The sequence below is a fragment of the Thalassophryne amazonica genome, chromosome 20, assembly GCF_902500255.1.
Source record: "Thalassophryne amazonica chromosome 20, fThaAma1.1, whole genome shotgun sequence".
Taxonomy (NCBI): Eukaryota; Metazoa; Chordata; class Actinopteri; order Batrachoidiformes; family Batrachoididae; genus Thalassophryne; species Thalassophryne amazonica.
Genome location: NC_047122.1, coordinates 43327908 through 43351879, shown reverse-complemented (window position 1 = coordinate 43351879; position 23972 = coordinate 43327908). Strand labels below are relative to the sequence as shown.

Here is a 23972-nt window from a genome sequence, read left to right as displayed (position 1 = left end):
AGTCCAGCTCCTTATCCTGCAGTAGAGCAGTTACATATTTCTACTCTCTTAGAATGCAAGAATAACATGAAAAAGACTGATTAAAAAATAAAAAATAAAAATTACAGTAACGTTGCAAAACTAGCACTTTGCATTACAAACCATAGAAGGCTGCAAACATGGCCCATGCACTCTCCCAATGAAAACCCTGTGCACGTTTGCATGGCAGGCATCTCACCCGCTGGTCTGAATAATTAACTTGGGGCCCGTTTATCCTCTGGACTCATTCAGAGTTGCTGGACCATTGACTTACCCTTTTCAATTCCTTAAAGTTTTGGTTAAAACGGGAGGTTTTGGCTGGCTCCTCTGGGACAGAGCATTTTAAAAACCCCACACAGACACACACTTTCTCCTCTTCCGAGTGTGAAAGTTTGCGGTTTGTGGCGGCCCAGTCATTTCAGAAAGAAAACAAAAATAGCAGAGACTCGCTTACAAGAGATGATGATGCACGGCTTCTGTGATTCGTTCCCACTTACCCAAAACACGGGGATTTCTGCAATGTGTCTATGGGTATGTACATCCAAGTCAACAGTGCAAGTACAAAAATATGATCAATAGTTATGACGGTAATGGACCAAAAAAAAAAAAAGTTCTTATGAGTCACAATGTAAAGGAAAGCGATGTTACTCCTCATGTCATAGCTTTTACCAACAATTACCACTCATCACAGTAACTTTAATAAATGCAATGTAGAAAACACAATATGACTGACGCACGAAATTTCCCTGATCTAAAAATCAAGGGGTGGGTGGGAGGAAGGTGATAAAGAGTCTCAGCAAAACGCCAGTGTTTCCAAATCAATGTTTTATTGATGTAACTGGTAGCAAGCGGCAGTTTTTATTGCATTTGGCAAGCAATTGATTTGAACATGTGCTGCTCTCTCAGTTAATCTATATTCATTTGGATGCTTAAGGCATCTTAAAGACACAACAAAGGGCTATTCTTGGCATTAAAAAAAAGCTCCACATACGAACACCATGTTAAGATGTAGTTTATTCTGACTTCAACCAAAGCAAACGGGCTCCTAAATTTGAGCTGTGTGGTATGATCTAAAGTTTATATGATGGCATCATTTTGAAGCATGAATGTGTGTGTACACACACGAGGGCTGTCAAAGTATAGGTCCTTTTTATTTTTTTCAAAAACTATATGGATTTCATTCATATGTTTTTACATCAGACATGCTTGAACCCTCGTGCGCATGCGTGAGTTTTTCCACGCCTGTCAGTGATGTCATTCGCCTGTGAGCACTCCTTGTGGGAGGAGTCGTCCAGCCCCTCGTCGGAATTCCTTTGTCTGAGAAGTTGCTGAGAGACTGGCGCTTTGTTTGATCAAAATTTTTTCTAAACCTGTAAGGCACATCGAAGTGGACACGGTTCGAAAAATTAAGCTGGTTTTCGGTGAAAATTTTACCGGCTGATGAGAGATTTTGAGGTGATACTGTCGCTTTAAGGACTTCCCACGGAGCGAGACGTCGTGCAGCACTCCCAGGCGCCGTCGTCAGCCTGTTTCAAGCTGTAAACCTCCACATTTCAGGCTCTATTGATCCAGGACGTCATGAGAGAACAGAGAAGTTTCAGAAGAAGTCGGTTTCAGCATTTTATCCAGATATTCCACTGTTAAAGGAGATTTTTTTCAATGAAAGACGTGCGGACGGGTCCGCGCGTCGGGACGCAGCCGGCGCGGTGCGGCGGCACAGGAAAAACACCTCCGTGTTGATAACCATTTGTAAAATCCAGGCGGCTTTTGATGGCTTTCAGTGGAGTGAGTATATGAGAAATTGTTTAACAGCTGGACATGTTCCAACTTGTCCTTAAGGCTTCCAACAGAGGTGTTTTTCCTGTGGCGGAGCATCGCAGCGGCTGCGAGCCGACGCTGCAATCCATCCGCACGTCTTTCATTAAAAAAAAAAATCTCCTTTAACAGTGGAATATCCGGATAAAATGCTGAAACCGACTTCTTCTGAAACTTCTGTTCTCTCACGACGTCCTCGACCAATAAAGCCTGAAATGTGGAGGTTTTCAGCTTGAAACAGGCTGACGCCGCCGCCTGAGAGCGCTGCGCGACGTCTCGCACCGTGGGAAGTCCTTAAAGCGACAGTATCACCTCAAAATCTCTCATCAGCCGTTAAAATTTTCACCGAAAACCATCTTATTTTTTTTTCGAACCGTGTCCACTTCGATGTGCCTCACAGGTTTAGAAAAAATTTTGATCAAACAAAGCGCCAGTCTCTCAGCAACTTCTCAGACAAAGGAATTACGACGAGGGGCTGGACGACTCCTCCCACAAGGAGTGCTCACAGGCGAATGACGTCACCGACAGGCGTGGAAAAACTCACGCATGCGCACGAGGGTTCAAGCATGTCTGACGTAAAAACATATGAATGAAATCCATATAGTTTTTGAAAAAAATAAAAAGGACCTATACTTTATTGACAGACCTTGTATATACATACATATACACACACACACACACAACTGTATATTTGCATTTTCTTAAAATTTCAATATAAATGCTTCTGAAAGGATAAAGCTCATAACGTGTATTTTAGAACATTTATTGTGCAAAACTCCAACAAACAGAAAATGTTTTCCCATATAATAGGGACAATGCAACACGTGTTTCATTTTAAAGTACTTATGCCTTTTTGAAGCCAAAAGCCAACAAACAAACTTTCATTATGTGTATGCATAATAACAAAGAATTCTTGAATCATTTTGTTTGGTGTTTTATTGTACCATCTTTGTGTGGCACTTTCTATGTATGATAGGAAAGTATTATACATTATTAATGCTATTAAAAAATAGCTGATCTTCTGTTAGTATTGCAAGTCATGTGGGTGACCGTTTTGCTAAACCCACACACACACACACACACACACACACACACAAGGAAGCAGGAAGAATCGTGTTGCTGTATGGCTGTCTTATTCTGTGCTTTAGCACATAACTTCAGTGAAACAATCACAAAATGAACATTTTAGTTTAGTTTTAAGAGGTTCGCGCTCTCCATTCACCCTGCAGGTCTAGCGACAGCAGTGGCAATCTCTCGTGCTCACTCACTCTCGAATTGTTCTCCCTATTCAACTCAATTCTATAGCGCCAAACACAACGTAAGTCACCCCAAGGTGCTTCATAAGGGCAAAGTCTAACCTTACCGACCTCCCTGAGCAAGCACAAAAGCAACAGTGGTAATAAAAAAGTCCCTCTGGCATTTTTTGAGGAAGAAACCTCAAGCAGACCAGACCAAAACAGAGTGGATTTAGGCCAGCATTAAAATTTGCTCCTGTGGTGGAGGTCTCAGAGTGGAATAGAGTCTAAAGGAGAAGTCTAAAAGCACTGCTCTCACTTTATCCAGATGATTCACCGATAGGGGTTGATGATGACAAGTTCTGCTCTACTGGTCAGCATAATATAAATCAAAACCCACACATCTCACAATTTAATAAAGTGTACTTTATATACAGTTCACCCCCCCCCAAACACACACACCCCGATTACATGGCATGCTTCTTGCTGTAACTTTAAACTACTGCATATTTATCAATATATACCCAGAACACTCAGATTTTTCTCAGCTCAACATAATGCACAATCCACCTTTTGTATAGTGTAAAACACTGGCAGCAACATCACACAGAAGCCATTACAGAGCAATCTTCAGCTCTGATTTCGCTTCCCATTAGCCATTCAGAGTCATAACAATACCCAGCAGGGAGACTGTACAGACACCGCCATCACGCCAGTCAGTACTCTTCCACCCCAATAACTCCTGTCCTGTGCTTTGAATGGTGACATTCTTTGTTCAATACGATGATTAAATGTTATAAATTCCCATATCAGGGAAAATTATGTGTTTTGACCACATGTTGCATATGTGATGAGTAGTAAACATCAGTTTACAAAGGGCACACAGGTCACTTTTTGGCACTGCAGGATGTCATACTGTGCAGCCAGCACTACACAAGCTGAATATATTTTACAGAGCAAGGCCAAATATTACTTGCACATATCTAAATATATCATTATGGATGAGTAAGTCACAAAATAAGAATGTCAATAATAAAAGCAATCTCTTAAAATACTATTTGGAAAGTCAATACCCAACATGTAAAACTGCAAATGTTTAATAAAGTCAAAGCACACACACACTAATCTTCACCCTATGTGCTGACAATTTGACCAAGTCAACCTGGCGTTACTGCTTTCCCTACTTCTCTACCCCCCCAGCTCTGGTCCCAGATTACCCATCAATCCCATTTTATTCCACTGGCTGAGACAATCCACCAATAAGATGGCAGGACGAGGAAAAATTTGAAAGTGGATTGGCTCATGGGGGGGAAGGGGTGGAGCAGCTCAGCCATCTCCTAACAACAGCAGTGTGCTGCGAGCTGGTGAGAAAGAATTCACTCTTTCCATTTGGCCCGATATTTAGTTCCTTCTCTTCCACTATATTTTTTTTGTGCTGCTCATGTCAGTGCCCTTCTCCTATTTCCAGATCCTTCATGCACACTTGTTCTGGTCGCAAAATAAAAAAAATAATGCTGAACACTATCCCTGCCTAGTGTTGATTCCCCCTCGGCTGTCAGTCTGCATACGCCTGCTGACTTTGTTGCTTGCAGCGATGTTGAACAGAGCGCTGCCTGCGCTGCAGCAGTCACGTGCACACACCAAAATACACATTTGCCTGATGCTGTGGAAACAGGCGGAGGTCAGGCTGGTTCCTGGTGGAAGTACACGCATTACACATAACTGCAAATGTGCAGACACAAACATTAGCGCTGGATGAACGTAGTCTCGGTGCTGACCTACTTCTCACTGTCAATCAAAGGGAAACACTGGGCACATGCACAGTCAAAATAAACTCTAAAATAAAGCCTGCCGTTCAGAGGATGTCAGAGTTTAGCATCAGGAGAGGGCTCCAAAACCTTCCAGCTAACACCATTTTCTCCCACATGTTGACGAGACAGCAAAGGCCCCTTTCCCACATGAGACTACTTACAGAGTCCAATCATCCCAGCAATGGGAGTGATTTGACAGTACAACCAGAGTTCTTGTCACATGATTATGGAGTAGGAATCCGATCTAAACTTGCCATGTTAAAAATCCACAAGAAATGATAACTGGACCCAATCTATAACGCATACTTGCTAAAAACACATCTGTCTTGTTAACTTCTTCTGCATGCTGTATCCAGCGCCAACCAAACAGCTCCCCACCCCCACCCCCCCACACACACACACACACCCAAATAGGGGTGCCGGAAAAAAAACAAAACAAAAACACAATCGGTTCACATCCGAATCGCGATTCTTATTTATTATGATTCTGAATCGATCCAAAATGTCCAAGAATCGATTTTTAAAAAGCATTTTTTTTTTTTTTTTTTTACATTTTCTTACTTAGTCGCTGCGTGTACCATTTGTCAGGCACCAGCCTCCGTACCACAGCGTCCCGGCGAGGGGAGGGTCCGGCGTGCTTCAAACATTTGTGAGCTGCAGCTTAGCATGGTGGATGAAGAGCTAATTCAGCCAGCACCGTCTTTGCTGAAGGCAAATGTTTGAGTGCCTTTTGGATTTTATTATTTGCTGTGTAAGAAGGAGACTGACGTATGCATTGTGCAAAATCTGCAAAATGAAAGTCAAGTACTTCGGAAACACTTTAAATCCGCAAGCCCACATGCTACGCCATCACCCAGAGCTAAAAGAAGTGGAGCAGCGGTATCTGCCAAGTACTAACCAGCGCTTCGGTAAACTGCCAGCCAACTCTGAACGAGCAAAGCAGATAAGTAAATTTACATCTAGAATCACTTGATTAACCTTATAAAGCTGCATTTTCTTAAACATAAACATTTTTTTAAGTAATATAACTATTTCTCAGAGCTCCTTCAATCGAAAATCGATTCTGCATCAAATCGTCACCCCAAGAATCGGAATCAAATTGAATCTTGAGTTGTTGTACGATTCACATCCCTACCTCCAAACAAACAATAATTAAAACTACGGGATGCCAGACATTTATAAAGTTGATCCCTGTGCTCAGTTTTTCTAAATGGTTCATTTAAACAAGAGACAAGGCAGTTTTCCTGTTTCAAAATTTTGTCACTCTCTCCAAAAGCAAGGCACTTATGCCATATATACACACACTGATATGAAACTGTTTTTCCAGCAATAAAGTTAGCTGTAATTTTGTGATACGCCACAGAAATAAGATGCATTAGATTTCAACATGATTTATTTGTTTTTATTAACAAAATCAAACTGGTTTACACCTTTAAGTCACTCATCACAGTCAAAACTATTTTGCTGTAATAATCAAATCACACTGTTGCAAGACTTTCATGTTAATACTATGAAAAGAGTGGTCTGAGGATATAGTAAATTTTCCATCTTTTCTTCCTGTGAAACACCAGAACAGAGTATTGCAAATAGCTAAAGAGTTGTTAAAACGTAAGCTACCGTGTAAAGCAACCATCGTGGCTGATTGTGACCATGAGAGAATTAGATCACTGAATATGAGGAAAATGGCTGTGGGCAGCTTGCAGCATTACTACTCTCACACTTTTGTACAAATACTTAAATAAAGGAAGGTGTAGAAAGTCCTTGATTTACTTAAAGCAGTTCCTTCACAAGAGAAAAGGTTTCCTGACAGACAGCTGTGCCACTGCTGGCATCTCTTCTGCTCCTCTTCAAATTATAAGATTCTTAAAGTCCTTCATGCATTAACAACATTGTTTCAAAATCTGTCAGGATATTTGTCATTTTGGCTGGCAGGTGAAAACCAACACCTGATAAGAGAAAATTGGCCGTGGGTGCTGCCAGATTGCTTCGAGTGCACCGTGAGGATGAACAGATGCAGTGTAGATGCTGAAGGCCAACAAGCAGCAGCTGCTTTCGTTATGCTAAAAGTGCAGACTGCAGACAAAGGGAAAGTTCACTTTTTTACAGTCTCACCACAAACACCCTAACACCAAGTTACGCTTCCTTTTCTTATGCGAGACATGGACGGGTATGCAAATTATATGTTGTGTGCGACTGTACAAATGTACTGTGCATGCGCTTTTCATTAGAAAATGGTTAGCCGGAGACTTTCAGGTGGTTTCCAGGTAGGAGCTATTACATTACATTTATGGCTGAATCATATTAGAGTACTACTGTATTACTACGCAGCTGCAATTAAGGTTTGGTGTCAAGTTCGGCAACGGTGAGTTCATGGACATATAGGTGACTGATCCACAACAGGTGCATTAAAATGGATGAATGAATGAAATGCTCCCTGAAAACACACAAAGGCCCCATCGCAGTCCTGCAACCATGTCGCCCACGACACAGGAAGCCCACAGAGAGAAAAGCATGTGCCAATTGTCGGGGGGGGTCTCATGAGCCCCCCTGCACTTTCAGCTCTGACAATGGTTGCATTGAGAACACCTACCAACATGAAGCATTCAGGAGAAGCAGAAGTAATGAAGAAGGAAAAAAAAAAAAGCTTATCAACAGATATCCACCCATATTTTTCTTTGCAGAACATTTTAGTTCACATCTCTGTCCCTCATGAGATATTTTAAATTACAGTATGGGGATTGTTTTACAGTAACGGGATTTTACAGTACACGGGATTGCATGCGGCAAAGCAGGAGATATAAAGTGATAACTCTGCACCGTTATTAGTTATCCACTTATTTAATCATGCAGTGAGCTGCTGATCCTTCAGGTCGGACACACTCAAGACGGCTGCCATCATAAATGAGGCATCTGACAAGTTATTCATACAACGACACCCTTGTTTATGGAAGTCATGTGCAAACTTACTGTCGAGCATTGAACTAATCACATTCACACAGCAGTGGCAAGTTCACATTACTGAAAGAAAAATAATTTTTACATCAAGCCGAGTGAATATTACGGTGCATTAGTTTGGAAATACAATGCAAACAAAACCGGTTAAATATGTACAATTTCAAGATGACTCTACTACAATCAGTAGAAGAGATGAATTGATCTAAATGCTTTGTCATTCACTTAAAAACGCCTTTGCACCCATGACAACCACTTGTTTTAGGCCTTTACCAATGTAAAGCTGTGAACCATGACCAAAAAAGCTCCCCCCACACCAAGGTGCTACATGCAATCTCATATAAAAGGAGGTTAATAAAACATTTAGAAGCCTGATGTTTGAGCATTAGTGTAAGTATCATTAGAGCCAGACACAGGCGTTTTATAAACTAGTGGCTTGTTGTGCCACACGTGGACTTGACCTTGACACTTGTGTTTATACGGGGGGGGGGGGGGGGGGGTGTCGAAACATTTTGCTGTCGTTTGCGGAAGCGCAACTTCCGTCCTCTCATCTGCTTTTGGTGCTGGAGAAGAGCCCTCACTCAGGAAGTTCCTCCACCCACACGTCCACACACGGACAGTGAGCCAGGTAGTAAAGATGACATGCTATACTCAACAGCTGGTGGTATAGCCATACTTTTAGTTTCAAAATTGATCTTCTACATTTTTTTTTTTTTTACTTCTGTGCTAGAGCAACACGTTAATGCTGCCTCTGCTCACCTTTTGTTCACCACTAGGGGCTGCGCCACATAATAGGAGAAAGCAAAGTGCAGAAGAAGCCAGCTGTTTTAAGTAGCTATCAAATTTCCAGGCAGAGGTTGCGGTCAAGCGGTGAAGTGCGCTTGTTTCTAGAGCAGAAGGTTCTCAGTTCAAACCCACTCTTGCCCATTCTCCATGTAATATGGAGTTCCGTCAGGAAGGGCATCCGGCATAAAACTTGTGCCGACCCGACATGAAGATCCACCTCGGCTCTGCTGTGGTGGCCCAGAATAAAAACAAAGGAGCAGCCAAAGGGACTTACTTCAGCATTACATAAAATTTCCATGTGCAAGAAATTATTTGCATTTTTTTTTTGGGGGGGCAACAACAAACTCCTCGATTTTCATCAGAAACGATGCACTGCTATGAAGCAGTAGTTCATTAGTCAGAAGCGACACAGACATGAAACAGCACAGAAATAAAACAGGCCTTTAACAAGCAATTAAATGGATTTTTTTCCATTCTGAAACAGTATTATGATCTTAAATTGTGAACTGGGTGTGCAGCTAAACCGCTATACTAGTCAAGGTCCATGTTATTGCTGGATGCCCTTTCTGATGCAACTTCAAACATATGGAGACTGACACGGTGGCTTCATACCAAGGACCTGCTTATTGTGAGGAAAGAGCACTACCACTGTGCACCCCCTCCCCCCCTTGAATGTGGCAAAATTTAAACAAGGTAGAACTTTTTTTTTTCTTTTTATATATACCAGCACTTGCAATGGTACTCTTTGGAGGTTACACTGCTTTTTTCAATCCTGAGTCTGACCAAGCACACTCTGGTGTGCCCCTTAAGAGTATATTTTCCAGTGATCATTTTGGATGATGTACAAAAAAATGCTTGTGACTTCTTGTATTGGTCTAGTGGTTAAGCGTTGGGCTTGAGACCAGAGGATCCTTGATTCAAATCCCAGTTTGACCGAAAAAATCACTAAGGGCACTTGGGCAAGGCCCTTAATCCCCTAGTTGCTGCCAGTGTGTAGCGAGTGTTTTTTATGGCAGCACCCTGACATCGGGGTGAATGTGAGGCATTATTGTAAAGCGCTTTGAGTGTCTGATGCAGATGGAAAAAGCGCTATATAAATGCAGTCCCTTTAGGGAATAGTCCTGTTGTGTCTGACGATTTGCGGACGTTCATACTGGTTATTTATTTATTTTTCAGTTTTGCAATTGTATAACAGCATGAATGTCTGCAAATCAGACACAAGGGGGTATTTTCCCCATTCTAATTCAATTCCATCGTTTGCACTGTTTATTTTTCTGTAGGTAATTCGGTCGGCGAGGCTTACTTCAACTCGAGCCGAGGCAGCGTCAATCCAACAGCAGTCAGGGCGCGGCATAATCCATCAAATGTGAAAATCCATCAAATGGGAAATGGAAATTCTGTATCAGAATCCACATCAATACTTTCGTATGGTAGCTTAAATTCACCCATTTAGGCGGCGGCATCGGTGCGTGACTTTCTTTCGCTCTCAGCTAACAGTGCTAACAGTGCTAACAGCTAACAGTGCATGCAGCCGGTGTTCTGTCGACTTGTGCGTCTCGTTGCATAAATCAACAGTTCCACATCCTGACAATATTGCACATGTGCAGAGGACAGGAATGACATCTCGTCAGAACACCGGTCAGGGCCCGGAGTAATACATCCAAATGTGAAACGGTAAAATACTTTGCCACCGTTACCCTGATTATTATACGGTCTGAAATCTCACAAGCTTAACCAATCAGAGTCATGGGAAAACTGTAATTGGATTAGAATTGCGATTACCATTTTGTATTATATTGTGTTAATTCAATGTAATGATGTACCAAACAATTCTCTTGCTCCTGCTTCAGCAACACCAATCAGGAAAATGTCACAAAAGAAAAGTTGACATACAGTTTGAAAATTCAATATAGACCAAGTCACTCGATATCACAAACACCACACCACTGCCACGCTAATAAAATCCAACAAGCATGACATCTGGGGTGTATTAAATGCGTTTATATAATGGCTGAGTGGATCCTTGTCATTTGACTGGTGCTTTGTATGTCACATGACATGGATTAATTCATCCCATTTGTGTTGCATTGCATTTAGAGTGCGGCTTGGTTCCATTTAGAACCAAGTCACCAAATTTGCCGCCAACCAACCAAATTTGGTTCCATACGTTTGGTACCACTGCATTCTACACACGCATGCGCGTACGAATACATACAAAAAAGAGAAACACCGGCTAAACCTGACATGCTAACAACTGTTGTTGGTTATTTTAAGACCATTTTATGGCACAAAATTTACTGCTAATTTTTAAATATGGTCAGATATTTGTGTGTGTGTGTGGGGGGGGGGGCAATAATGGAGCCCCCCTCCCTCCGATACTCACCCAACCAAATAAAACCCACACAGCTAAAACAAATAAAATGAGCCTCAATTTCATACACAGTCGACCGAGTCAGTTGCATGTGTGTGCACGCGCGGGCAGGGGACAATGACACGATGATTTGACTGAGCTAATTGACGCTGCCCCACACACACACACACACACACACACACACACACACACACACACACACACACACACACACACACACACACACACACACAAAATCCACTCCACTGTAAGCTGTCTGGATGCATGAAGACCTGTTCACATGAAACGCTGATGCGATTTTTGGCTGGACTGAGGAACTACAGAAAGTCTTTTTACTTTTTAATGGAAGTCCGAAGTCAGTGCACAGCATTGCCAGACTACACGTTACAATTTGGACTTTAGCAGCAGTGGAACACCAAATGTAAGTCCTTTTTCTGTTGTTTATAAATTAATAAAATATCAAATAACAAGGATCTGTTTTAGCCGTTATATAAAACAAATAATGAATGTCTTTACATTCTTTCAATGGACCGAATATTTAATTTGGCGAAAGCTGGAACATACCATTCAATGAGGCAAATGAAATATTCGTACCATTGAACTCATAAACATTCATTATTTGTACAATATAACATGTCACGTCTCTGCTGTTTTGCAGCAGAGATATCCATCGACAGTGGTAAATACAGTGTAGAAGGAGCCACCAGTACTTGCAGAAGCCACAACAGATTTGCTCCCCATAAAAATGAGCAGTGGATAGATTTCAGCATGCAGCTTGCCAGAACCATGGGAGGGAGACGAAATGATTATGTTACAGCAACATTGCAGCGCTCAGAAAACAACAATCACGTCCTAGGTAGGATATGGTGGGTGAGAAAAATTAAAGGGGGGCAAGCGGGAGAGCGATTTTATGGAAATCTACAGCCGCCAGAACATTCAGCTGCACGTATCTCCAGAACAAGTAGAGGGGAGCAAGCACCCGGTCCCAAAATCCTCTTCATCACAAGTTGACACAAAGAGAAGGCATGAGAGATATAATCTCTGTTTCTGTCCATGCAGCAATAACAGACTGATAATGTGTAGAAAAAGACATTTCTCTGAAACTATATAGCTTTCTCAGAAGCACAGTTCAAATCCCAAAAAAAAGTACAAAATAAAACTGCTTCTGGTGGCCTGGAGTGGGATGTGCTTAATGCAGATTGTCAGGGAGATATTATTACTCAATGTGGTGGTCAACAGAAGCCACCGCAGCTCTCCAATGACAGTTAACAGTGGAAAGCAGAACACCACCTGACCGCAGTCAGAAAAAAAATACCAAACCTGACTGGGTTTTGATGAACAGGAGTTTTGATAAGAGGAATCTAATATTAATGATGGTTTAAAAGCTTTCTTATAGCTGTGTCAGCATGTGGCAGACTCCAGCAGACGTGAAGCCTGGACAACAATCTAATGAGGCAAAACATGCTCCCTGGGTCATAACCCAACTTCCTAGGATGAGTTATTTTGGCTTCTCCTTTTTTCACTTGGAGTCACCACAGCAAGTCTGATATGGATCTACATGTTGATCTTGCACAAGTTTTACACCGGACAGCCCTTCTGACGCAAATCCACCTTACATGGGCAATGGGTACGGGAGGTCTTAATCCAGGAAACTTCTATTTTGGAAGCAAGGGCAGTGACCATCCAACCTCCTATAGGAAATATAAAAATAGTTGAGGTTGAATTTATAGAAGGCTTTAGGTTTTACTTGTCCTCTGTTCCGACCATGGCTGCAGGATTAATTGCGATCAAAATAAAGAGGCAACTGTGGCATTTGAGGATTGCATGCTTGGTCATGACTTAGGCAATTCATGAAACAAGAGTGTTGTTGAAGTGCAAATGCATCTCAACCAACAACTGGTCAAACTAAGAGGAAGAAGGTGCAAAATCTAATTATTTTCAGGATTCAATAGCAAATTTGTCCAAGAGACCGGAAAACAAAAAGGAGAAAAGGTCTCAACACCTACAAGAGATTCTTCTTCCATTTCTAGGCGAGTGTATCCTACAGTGACATTGCTGAGGTGCAGTATTCCGGGGAGACAAAAAAAAAAAAAAAAAGTCATGCATGTACATACTTCAGAGACAAGTAAGCCAGTGGTGGGAGACAACTATGATTTTAACCAAGTTTTCAACCTTTCATCTTTCAAACATGGTTACACATAAAAAGAAGGAAAAAAGAGAAGCACCAGCTAAACCTGACATGCTAACAACTGTTGTTGGTTATTTTAAGACCATTTTATGGCACAAAATTTACTGCTAATTTTTAAATATGGTCAGATATTTGTGTGTGTGTGGGGGGGGGGGGGGGGGGCAATAATGGAGCCCCCCTCCCTCCGATACTCACCCAACCAAATAAAACAAAACCCACACAGCTAAAACAAATAAAATGAACCTCAATTTCTCTGTGTTTTGAAACTGCACTTAAATAAACAGACTGTTTAAACAAACTCTTCATACTAGCTCATTCAATGTCACTGTAATTTGCCTGTCCCATTCAGCTTAAAGCCAAATTGTTACAACACAGGAGTTGTTGAGTACACCTTTTAAACAATTTCATTTGGACTTAGTCTTCAAGCATTTCTGGCTGGAATGAAATCAGGGAAAACAACTATTAGCCCAACACATTATCCTTCACTTCACCTGGTTCACTGTTGCTCTGTGTGTTTCATCGGGGATTAAATAAAAATCTGGCAAAGAGAGCAGGGCAACATCTGTCATGCACCATGTATCTAAAATGCTAGCGGTATTCTTAAGTAAACAAACATGCGTACAAACACAATAGATAATAGCGTTCAGCATAATTCAATATCATATTTATCATGACCGGCTGAGCATTAGTACATTCTTTGATTGGATATCTTAGGGGGCGGCGACAAGAAGCTATTCACCTTATTCAGCCCCGCCCACTTTTACAACAGATGCATTTCCGTTTTGTTTTAGGACTTCCGGTGAGCGGTGTTTTCAATATAAAACAGAAGAAGATATTACATGGGTAGAAACAAAAACCTTTTTGAAAAGCTCAAAGGGATCGACTCTGGCTCACCCACGGGTCATAAGAGAGCAGGAAGATGACATGAAAAAGTGGCCATCGATTATTTTTAACCACTTTGTGTTGTCACTCAACGTGGACAGTTTGGCTATGAGGAACTACGAGCTCCGCGCCGCACAGCGCCGCTGAAGCTCGTATAAAAGCACAATCAAGTTAATACTACCCGACAAGTAGTGCCTCCGGAATGCCAAGATTACATAACGGTAATAAACGTATGGTGTTATTTCATGCAGTGTTTGGTTGTATCAAACGCCAGAAAATGAGTAAATTAGATAGCAGCTAACGCTACAAACACAGCTTACCCGTTTGTCTCTCTAGCATCCACCATGGCTTCTTCAACGAAGTGTTATAGTCCAACCATTTCTCTGGGTAAAGTGTGGGTTTTTTCTCCATAAAATGAAAAGAACAGACAGGGACGTTTGGGTGGATTTTTCAAATTCAGCGCCTTTAGCCAGCACCGGCGATCCTCATCTTTCAGTGGAGGAGGGAACAAGTTAAATGCTCGTCCACAACACTCAGATCTCGTTCTGAAAGCGATAGTTTCCTCTTCTTCCAGTTGTTGTGGCACTCACGAACTGAACAATTAATGCTGCTCACGTTTGGACACTTGTAGCGTACCGTATTCCCACGTAGCTAATCATTGACACTGTGGCAAACCGGAAGATGTTTGACAAAATGGAGCCGCCCACCCTGACTTCCTGAATAAGGTGAATAGCGTGGCCCAAACCACCAACTGAAAGTCAATCCGTCCCCTTATGCCAAAATGTGAAAATAAAAGCAAAAGAAAAGGACAACTGGAGCAGACGCAAATGTTACAGATTATACTGATTAGCAGCTAAAGCAATATTGAATATGTACAAATTTCCACTCAGTTTACAATACAGCATAACTGCTCATTTACAACTCACCTCGACACAGTGCGACTCTAAAGACTTGCTTCTTTGTGTGCCGCTGTGTCCCACATCGTAAGCCTTTTTAAAGCCGCTGTATGTGTGTTACTGTATGACTACACCTCACGCTGTAGCAGAGAATGTGAGAAAACAAAGCCAGAGCTTAGGCTGGGGAGTTGTTCTGCTTAGGGACTCGAAGTACTGACCCAGGAGTCCATTCCCTGGCACAACCACTGGCACAAAAGAGAGGCAATTAAGAAATGATTTTCACCTCACAGCTTGGGACAATACCCACTCCCCCTTCACATACTATACAAAGCCAATATCACTGAGGCCTATGAGGTCCAGGGGATGGGGGGAGAATGACAGATCATGGGGTAAAAGAGAACAAGAAAAGGTGAGCCTGAACAGAAAGACCTACAGTATGCCTTGAGAAGGCAGAGCAAGGTTGTGTGCAAAAGCTGTAGAAGGCAGCTAGTGCAGACAGAGGTGGAGTAGAAAGCAAACGAGTGCGAGAAACGGATGAATAATGGCGTTGGTACAGTGAGGAGGAAGAATGAAGGTGATGCATGAGGGGCGATTAGATGGCGTCAGTGTAGCTACCAGCCCAGAGGAGAGAGAGGACGAAGAGCGAGTGAGGCATCACACCCACTCTACACCATCGCTGGTAATTGACCTCAAAGGGAGGCTGGATGGGATGTGAAATGAGTTTACACATCACCACCAACACGCATAAAACAAAGCAGCTAAAAATCAAGTGGATACAAGGTCAAACTGCAAAGGTTAAGCCAGTACAGAACTGTTAGGTCCACATTTGGTGGTAATTGACAAAGATTTGTTATTTTAGCCATTTAATAGCACGGTGAAGAAAGGGCTGAGCCAGAAGGTGAGACTCTCAATTTACCAGTCAATTTGCACTCCTATCTTCACCTGCGGTGATGACCGAAAGAATATGGGCAGATACAAGCAGTGGAAATGTGATTCCTCCTTTAGGTATCTAGGCTTATACTCTGGGACAGGATCAGATGCTCAACTATCTGGGAGGGATTCTGAGGAAACCCGCTGCTTCTTCACAGCAAAAGGTGGTCCAGGTAGCTGGTGAGGATGTCTCCTGGTCATTTCTCTCAGGAGGTCTTTCAGGCACATCCAACTGGGAGGAGGCATTGGGGAAGACGCAGGATATGATGGCGGGATTATATTTCCCAACTGTCTTGGCAACATGTCAGGATCCCACAGGAGGAGTTAGAGGACTTGGCTGAGGATAGGGAAGTGTGGGATGAACTTACTGATCTACTGCTACCACGACCCAGTCAAATGGCAGAAACTGAATTCATGAATTTGACAGCATGAAACAGCTAAAAGCAAGCAACAGCTATGAGGGCACTGTGTTGATTGTTGTCTTTAATTTGAAGGTACCTGGAACCCAATTATGTAAAATGTGTAAGAATTAAAGCTGTGTGCTGTCACCCATTTTTAAGGACAGGGCTATGAGACATACCCATACAGTGGCTCTCTGATACTATGAGAGGCTACAGCAGAACCCAGTAGTACTAACAATGTAGTGCAGTACTACTACTAACCCAGGAATAGCATATGGTGATTAAGGTATCCATATCTTATACTAATTTTTACATATGGTGGCTTTGACAGGAGACCCCGTGAGGTTTACACAATGTCATGCATGACTTCCGCCAAAAGTCAAAATGGTAGCAAGTTCCACAAAAACAAAGAATTTTACATTGTTGGAGATTATTTTACAAAACCTCTCATAAAGTAGACCAACTGCAATACAGTATTAAAGCTAGGGTAGGTAACTCCGTTCACAAACACTTTTTGTTATATTGGGTGAAATGGTCCATCTATCCTAACAGTCGTCAATACATTATGTATTCAGAAAAAGGAACAGGGAAAAAAAAAAAAAAGACGTCTGTAGCAGCTGTAGGATCGATAAAACTCCGAGCAGTATAAACCCCGCGGTCGGGGTCTCAAAAAACCAATCAGATGCCTTCATGTCTAGTTCTTCCTGCTCACATCACCAGGCTCAACGCCCCCCTCCGCGCGTGCACACTCATCTCGTTTCACTGAAGAAATTCACTCACAGTTTTATTACAGAGATTAGAGCATGCCATAGGTATTAAAGGCACTGCGCTGCGGTGGTTTGAATCATATTTATCTAATAGATTACAATTTGTTCATGTAAATGGGGAATCTTCTTCACAGACTAAGGTTAATTATGGAGTTCCACAAGGTTCTGTGCTAGGACCAATTTTATTCACTTTATACATGTTTCCCTTGGGCAGTATTATTAGACGGCATTGCTTAAATTTTCATTGTTACGCAGATGATACCCAGCTTTATCTATTCATGAAGCCAGAGGACACACACCAATTAGCTAAACTTCAGGATTGTCTTACAGACAAAGACATGGATGACCTCTAATTTCCTGCTTTTAAACTCAGATAAAACTGAAGTTATTGTACTTGGCCCCACAAATCTTAGAAACATGGTGTCTAACCACATCTTTACTCTGGATGGCATTACCCTGACCTCTAGTAATACTGTGAGAAATCTTGGAGTCATTTTTGATCAGGATATGTCATTCAATGCGCGTATTAAACAAATATGTAGGACTGCTTTTTTGCATTTGCGCAATATCTCTAAAATTAGAAAGGTCTTGTCTCAGAGTGATGCTGAAAAACTAATTCATGCATTTATTTCCTCTAGGCTGGACTACTGTAATTCATTATTATCAGGTTGTCCTAAAAGTTCCCTGAAAAGCCTTCAGTTAATTCAAAATGCTGCAGCTAGAGTGCTAACGGGGACTAGAAGGAGAGAGCATATCTCACCCATATTGGCCTCTTCATTAGCTTCCTGTTAATTCTAGAATAGAATTTAAAATTCTTCTTCTTACTTATAAGGTTTTGAATAATCAGGTCCCATCTTATCTTAGGGACCTCATAATACCATATCACCCCAATAGAGCGCTTCGCTCTCAGACTGCAGGCTTACTTGTAGTTCCTAGGGTTTGTAAGAGTAGAATGGGAGGCAGAGCCTTCAGCTTTCAGGCTCCTCTCCTGTGGAACCAGCTCCCAATTCGGATCAGGGAGACAGACACCCTCTCTACTTTTAAGATTAGGCTTAAAACTTTCCTTTTTGCTAAAGCTTATAGTTAGGGCTGGATCAGGTGACCCTGAACCATCCCTTAGTTATGCTGCTATAGACTTAGACTGCTGGGGGGTTCCCATGATGCACTGAGTGTTTCTTTCTCTTTTTGCTCTGTATGCACCACTCCGCATTTAATCATTAGTGATTGATCTCTGCTCCCCTCCACAGCATGTCTTTTTCCTGGTTCTCTCCCTCAGCCCCAACCAGTCCCAGCAGAAGACTGCCCCTCCCTGAGCCTGGTTCTGCTGGAGGTTTCTTCCTGTTAAAAGGGAGTTTTTCCTTCCCACTGTTGCCAAGTGCTTGCTCACAGGGGGTCGTTTTGACCGTTGGGGTTTTTCCGTAATTATTGTATGGCCTTGCCTTACAATATAAGGCGCCTTGGGGCAACTGTTTGTTGTGATTTGGCGCTATATAAATAAAATTGATTTGATTTGAGTACAATGGCAGAGGGAATACAGCCGAAACTACCACTTCCACTGGATTGTGCCATGCTGGATTAATCATTTTCTCTGCAAATTGGCCATTGAAAGCAGGTGTAATTGCTTCCTGAATCACACAGGACCACTCCAGCTTGAGCCATTCGCGCGTGCACGCCTAACAACCTGCAGAAAGCATTTTGAGCTGTCTAAAAAGGTAATTGTCATGTTTACATAGTCATGGCTTGGTGAAACAGCTGGTGTGTGTTCTTTCCTTCTTGTCTGCAGCTGTTAAAGTATGTTTATAACAGATTTAACTTCTTGTTATAATCCTGCAGACGAGCTGCGCTCTGATGCAATCTGCTGGCGTCACCACTCACTCTGTTCACTTCTTTACCCCACTTGTTGGGCTGAAATGTTAAAAAAAAAAAAAAATTATTTCACGCATAAATGTTGTGCTACGTAGTGCGATCTTCTAATCACCAACATGATGTGCAGCCCGCATTGCACCAGGCCTGCTTCCAGTTGCTTTATATGGCGTCATGACGACGCAGGAATGTCCGCGTCAGGTGCGCGCAGCAGGGGGGCAGAGAGGAGGATCTGCAGGCAGTTTGGCTGCAGCCACACCGTGCACTCTGAGTTCTCTTCTATTTTATATTTGTTCTTGTGCAGGTCTGCGTTCTGAATTCTGTTATAGTTTATCTTTCTTCCTTTGACCGCAAGCTGCGTTCGTGGTCCGTAAGTAAATGTGGGGATGTCTGGAGTTGTACTTGATGTGGACATGTCTTGTCTCTTGCAATCAGCCTGTGAGCAGGACTTATGTCCTTTTTTGTCCTTTATTCAACACAAAGATGAGAAAGTTTGAGGGGAGAGTGAGGCGCTGCCTGCAGCCAGATAGTTTTTTTTCTTTTTTCTTTTAATTGTTCACATGTGCGCATGCGAATGAATCGTCCATGAGTGGACTGGAGATGTCCGGACTTTTTACTGTATGTGGACATGTCCTGTCTCTGGCAATCAGTCTGTGAGCAGGACTTTTATGGACTTTATTTAAACACAGTTGTGAGAGAATTTAAGAGCGAGTAGCTGCAGCTGCTGCCAGGATAGTCCCACAGTCAGATGCGCGTTCAAGTTTGTGGGGCCATGGCTTTGGACGGAGCACTGACGGGGTAGGGGTGGAACCTAGGGGTGGTGCTATTTTCAAATCTTGTTAGTTCTCTTGCTAGCTCTCCAGGACTACCAAATCCAGCTTTAATCACCACATGGCACCATTTTTTTTTTTGTAGCTGCACAAGGTTAAGCACATGCCCATGTTTCACCTGGCTGTGGTAGATTGGCTGGACTGGCTGTCCGCCTGGGTAGCTTCCATCCAGTATTCACGGTGCTTCTGTGGGGTTATGGATGCAGTGATGGGTGACACCAGTGCATGCTCCCCAACTTGATTTGGCTCAGACTGTCAGAGAGCCAATGCACAGAAATCTCTTATACCTATACCTACATTCATTTTTTTTCTATATTTAGGATCATTATACAGTTTCCGACGGTACATGAACACAGCGGCAGTAACAGCGCTCATAAACTGGCCTCTGCACTGTATGAAAGCATTCAGCTGGTCGAACGAAGTCAAACTAAACGCTAACATTACAAAAACTAAGCAAACGATAGAAAACTGTCAAGAACTGCAGCAAAAAGAAATACAAACGAATTGAGGTTTTCGGCAGCATTCGATCAAATTTTTTGACAGTTTAAAACTCCAGACGAAGCGCCAGCTGCTGAATGAAGCTGCGCGAAGGTTAAATGATGCCAACGAAAGTCAACGAACATCCAGATTTCTTGTTTTGGTGTAAAAGTTCAGAGCGGACGATTTATGTTCTCACACCATACAGCCCGATACTCTGATGCGATCTGACTACTCACATTGTACGTTCAAAAACCACACGTCGGACTCGTGTTTCCTAAGGCAAAAACGTAAACAGAAGCATTTACAAAAACGTGATGGCAGACAGCAAAATTTTTAACAAAAAAAAAACAAGACTTTACATGAGTTGAAGAATTGGGGGGGGGGGGGGGGGCAGAAGCCGCTCTCCCTAAGAGATTATCACTGTTTATGCTCTCTCCGGTGTTTGCACATGCACAGTGCAAGAGGTAATCAGCGCGTAGACGCTTGTAGTGCTGCTTCAGCAGCGCAATACCCTCACGACGGCCGACCAGAATATCCAACAGGTTTGATTTTCATCCGACCACACGACTGCTGATCGGGAGAGGTTAAATGCAGCTCGTTACTCCATGTATACTACACGATGCAGGACGCATGATTAAGCTGAAACTCGGTGCGATCCAAAAAATTCTCGCACAAGTGAAAAATCGGCTGAAAAAGGGCCAAAACTCGCATAGTGTAAGCCCAGTTTAAGGCAAGTCTGCCCTCTTCCTTTTTTGTCATTTGAAGAATTTGAAATTTTATCCTAGGTTTTCTCCCATACAGTGTGGCTGCAGCCCAACTGTGCACTTTGACTTCTCTGTGTAGAGAATCTGCAGGCTGCGTTCTCACCTCCTTTCTGCCCCCCTGCTGCAGACATTCCTGCATCGTCATGACACCACAGGAAGCAACTCGAAGCAGGTCCGGTGTGGTTATGACAGAGTTTAAGGAAAGAGCAGCAGCGTCAGACATTTTTGTTTTGTTTTGTTTTTCGCGCGCACACGAATCGTCACAGCAACTCGCTCGTGTGAGTCATAAAACGCAGGGAAGACGAAGACAACACACTGGAAATTGTTTTTTTCCTTATTCATTCCTTTATTGGTTCATTCTACTGATGCTTATAGTTGATAAAACTTGGATAAAGTTACTTGCACCAGTGCTAGTGGAGTATAAAATTACGTGCACCGCTCGAATAATACGTGCACAAACTAGCACATGCACGTACTATTTTGAGCCCTGTAATTCAATAATGTCATCAACATGTAAACAAGCAGAGATCGTTTTATATCTCATCACCTAGCACAGCGTCAAAGTTGTTGATCAAGAAGTACTTGTAAACTTCAAAGTTATCAGATACGCAATCAATCATGACAGTGGCTGAAGGTAAAGTTTGGGCTTTTAATATGTCCATAACTAAACAACCTCAATTTTTGCAATCAGTTTGAACTTTAGGGGTAAATATGGACTGGAAAGACAAACCATTTGTGCCAACATGCAACCATAAGTTGAATGGCAATAAAATGTTTACATTGTGAGTTTAGCTGTTCTGTTCATGAGATTAAGAGAATCCCTAATAATTTTCTAATGTCTAGTTTAATCTAGCCTTAAAAATACTGCCACAATGTATCAGCAGATTTTAAATAGGAGCTTTTGAAATTTCTGGTGACATGGGGGCGAGGATAATCAATGGATATGAATGAAGTTCTGTTTGTGCTGCTCAAAGCACGATTCAACCGCAATGATCATTTCCAAACATACCGTACACTGTGGATCATCTATAATCTGTTTGTGGACATTTTCTTTTGAAGTATTTCTTTTAAGCCTCAGCAGACAACATGTGCATTTCCATAAAAAGGATCACTTTATTACTGGGAGTTCTATGCTTTGTGTGTGTGCGCGCGCGCGTCAGACGAACTTGTACAAGACGGCCTGACTAAAGTCTGTACCACACAAAGATAAAAGCCACAGCTGCTATTTTAAAAGAACTGCCGCACACACACAGCTAACAGAAACCTCAATGAACAGTGAATAGGATTTCCACACTGCGTAATTAAGCAGAAATATCGCAACGTGCTGCAGCTCAGTTCTATGGCCAGATTTGTCAAGCAGTTAGAATAAGAAAAGAAAAGAAAAAAAAAAAAATCAAATGACTGAATGGTCTGAGTAATATGGAATTCTACATTTGATTTTAGGTAGTGAGTGGTGGTAAAGTTTGTTCAGAATGAAACTGGACAGCCACAGTGGTCTGGAAACAAGCTCACATCATAGATGTGATGAGGCGTTCAAGAGTTTATACTGTCTAATGAAACGCAATACCCCCCACCCCCCCAAAAAATAAAGTATACATACACAATGCAACTGACTAAATGTAACACAACACTAATCATGCAGAGGCAGCCAAACCGTGCAAGCAGTTAGCAAAAGGGGGTGATCCCCAGCTTAAGGCTGGACGTGTTCACTTGGAGTTGCGTCAGGAAGGGCATCCAATGTAAAACTTAACCCCAACTAAATACTAGAGAAACCAAAAGAAAGCAAAGCATTGTAAATCTGCAGTAATGAAAATCAGTATTAATTATTTTTTGCAAAAGTTTAAACCTTAGATGGAAGAAGTGTCTTAAATATCTTTCAAAAAGTTTGAGAGCAAAGAAAAACTAGAAAACTATAATTATTTTCTAACTGCTCGATATATGAAAAACTGTGTTACAGGCTGTTCACAAAACACAAAAACATAACCTCCACCCAACTTCATTGGCAGAAGTAATTATTTAAAAAAGGTAAGTTTTGTTTACAGCTGTGGAACAAACAGATGTATTTCTTCTATGGAAACTTGGAGGTGGGTGGTGTTTGTTTTTTTTTTTTTTTTTTGCTTGTTTTTTTTTTTAAATATGTACCCACCCCCTCACAAATGCATACAACACGCACACAAAGATTCTGAATTTTTTTTTTTCCCCAGGGGGAGTAAACTTTCTTGCACCTTGACAGTTTCCTGTTAGTTCAGTAATTGTTTGCACAGTAGAGGGAAGAGCTTCATTATTCATTTTAAATGTCAGTAGTTGAAGAACTGAGCGATTTTTGTTTTTTGTTTTTTTTTGGGGGGGGGGGGGGGGAGTGTCAGACAGAGTTTCTATACAAACTCTAAAAACAAAACCTGAAAACTGTTGCATATATCAGGCTGCCAGTCTTTCATACTGACCACGAGCACCTTTCAGACACCATTAGGCCACATCAAAAGAAATGTCACGCTTTTACTGCAGCCATTACGGATCCAAGTTGTGACGGTGCCTAATTTCATTATTACTCTCCGATTGCTCTCCTTGATAATCACTATGGTTCCTCAGGCACCCCCCCCCCCCCAAAAAAAACAGAGCCTTGTCATGTTTGATCTACAGCCAGGAGGAGTTTAGCCAGACATTCAAACCAGATTCTAGTGCCCTTCCTTCCATGCATGGTGCACCGTGGCTCCCTGCTGTAATGCCTGCAGCCAGGAGAATTGTAAAAGCACTCATCTATTGAGTAGAGGATAAAAACAGAGGAAACAACACCTTTGACTCTCACTCTGACTTCCTCCATGTACACACTTAAAAAGCATGTATTACTTGGGTATTTAAAAAAAAAAATAGAAACAGAGTAAAAATAAGTATTAAGGACGTACATAGAAGCAATTCAGAAAAGCATATAATCATGGAAAAGTAGAGAATTTAAGACGTAAAAATAAAGTAAGCATTAACATCA

The 23972-nt window shown here is 42.0% G+C and overlaps 1 protein-coding gene and 1 long non-coding RNA gene across 2 annotated transcripts in view; both read right to left on the bottom strand.

The window, feature by feature from the left end:
• The window catches only part of LOC117502317 (protein Jumonji-like), a 120644-nt gene that overhangs the window by 84062 nt on the left and 12610 nt on the right, over window positions 1-23972 (bottom strand). The gene's annotated exons all lie outside the window — the stretch shown is intronic.
• LOC117502318 lies at window positions 8559-22264 on the bottom strand. The gene is made up of 3 exons (XR_004558268.1): window positions 22254-22264; window positions 19526-19531; window positions 8559-8890 (listed from the first exon to the last, which is right to left on the bottom strand). It is a non-coding gene; the product is annotated as an uncharacterized LOC117502318 (long non-coding RNA).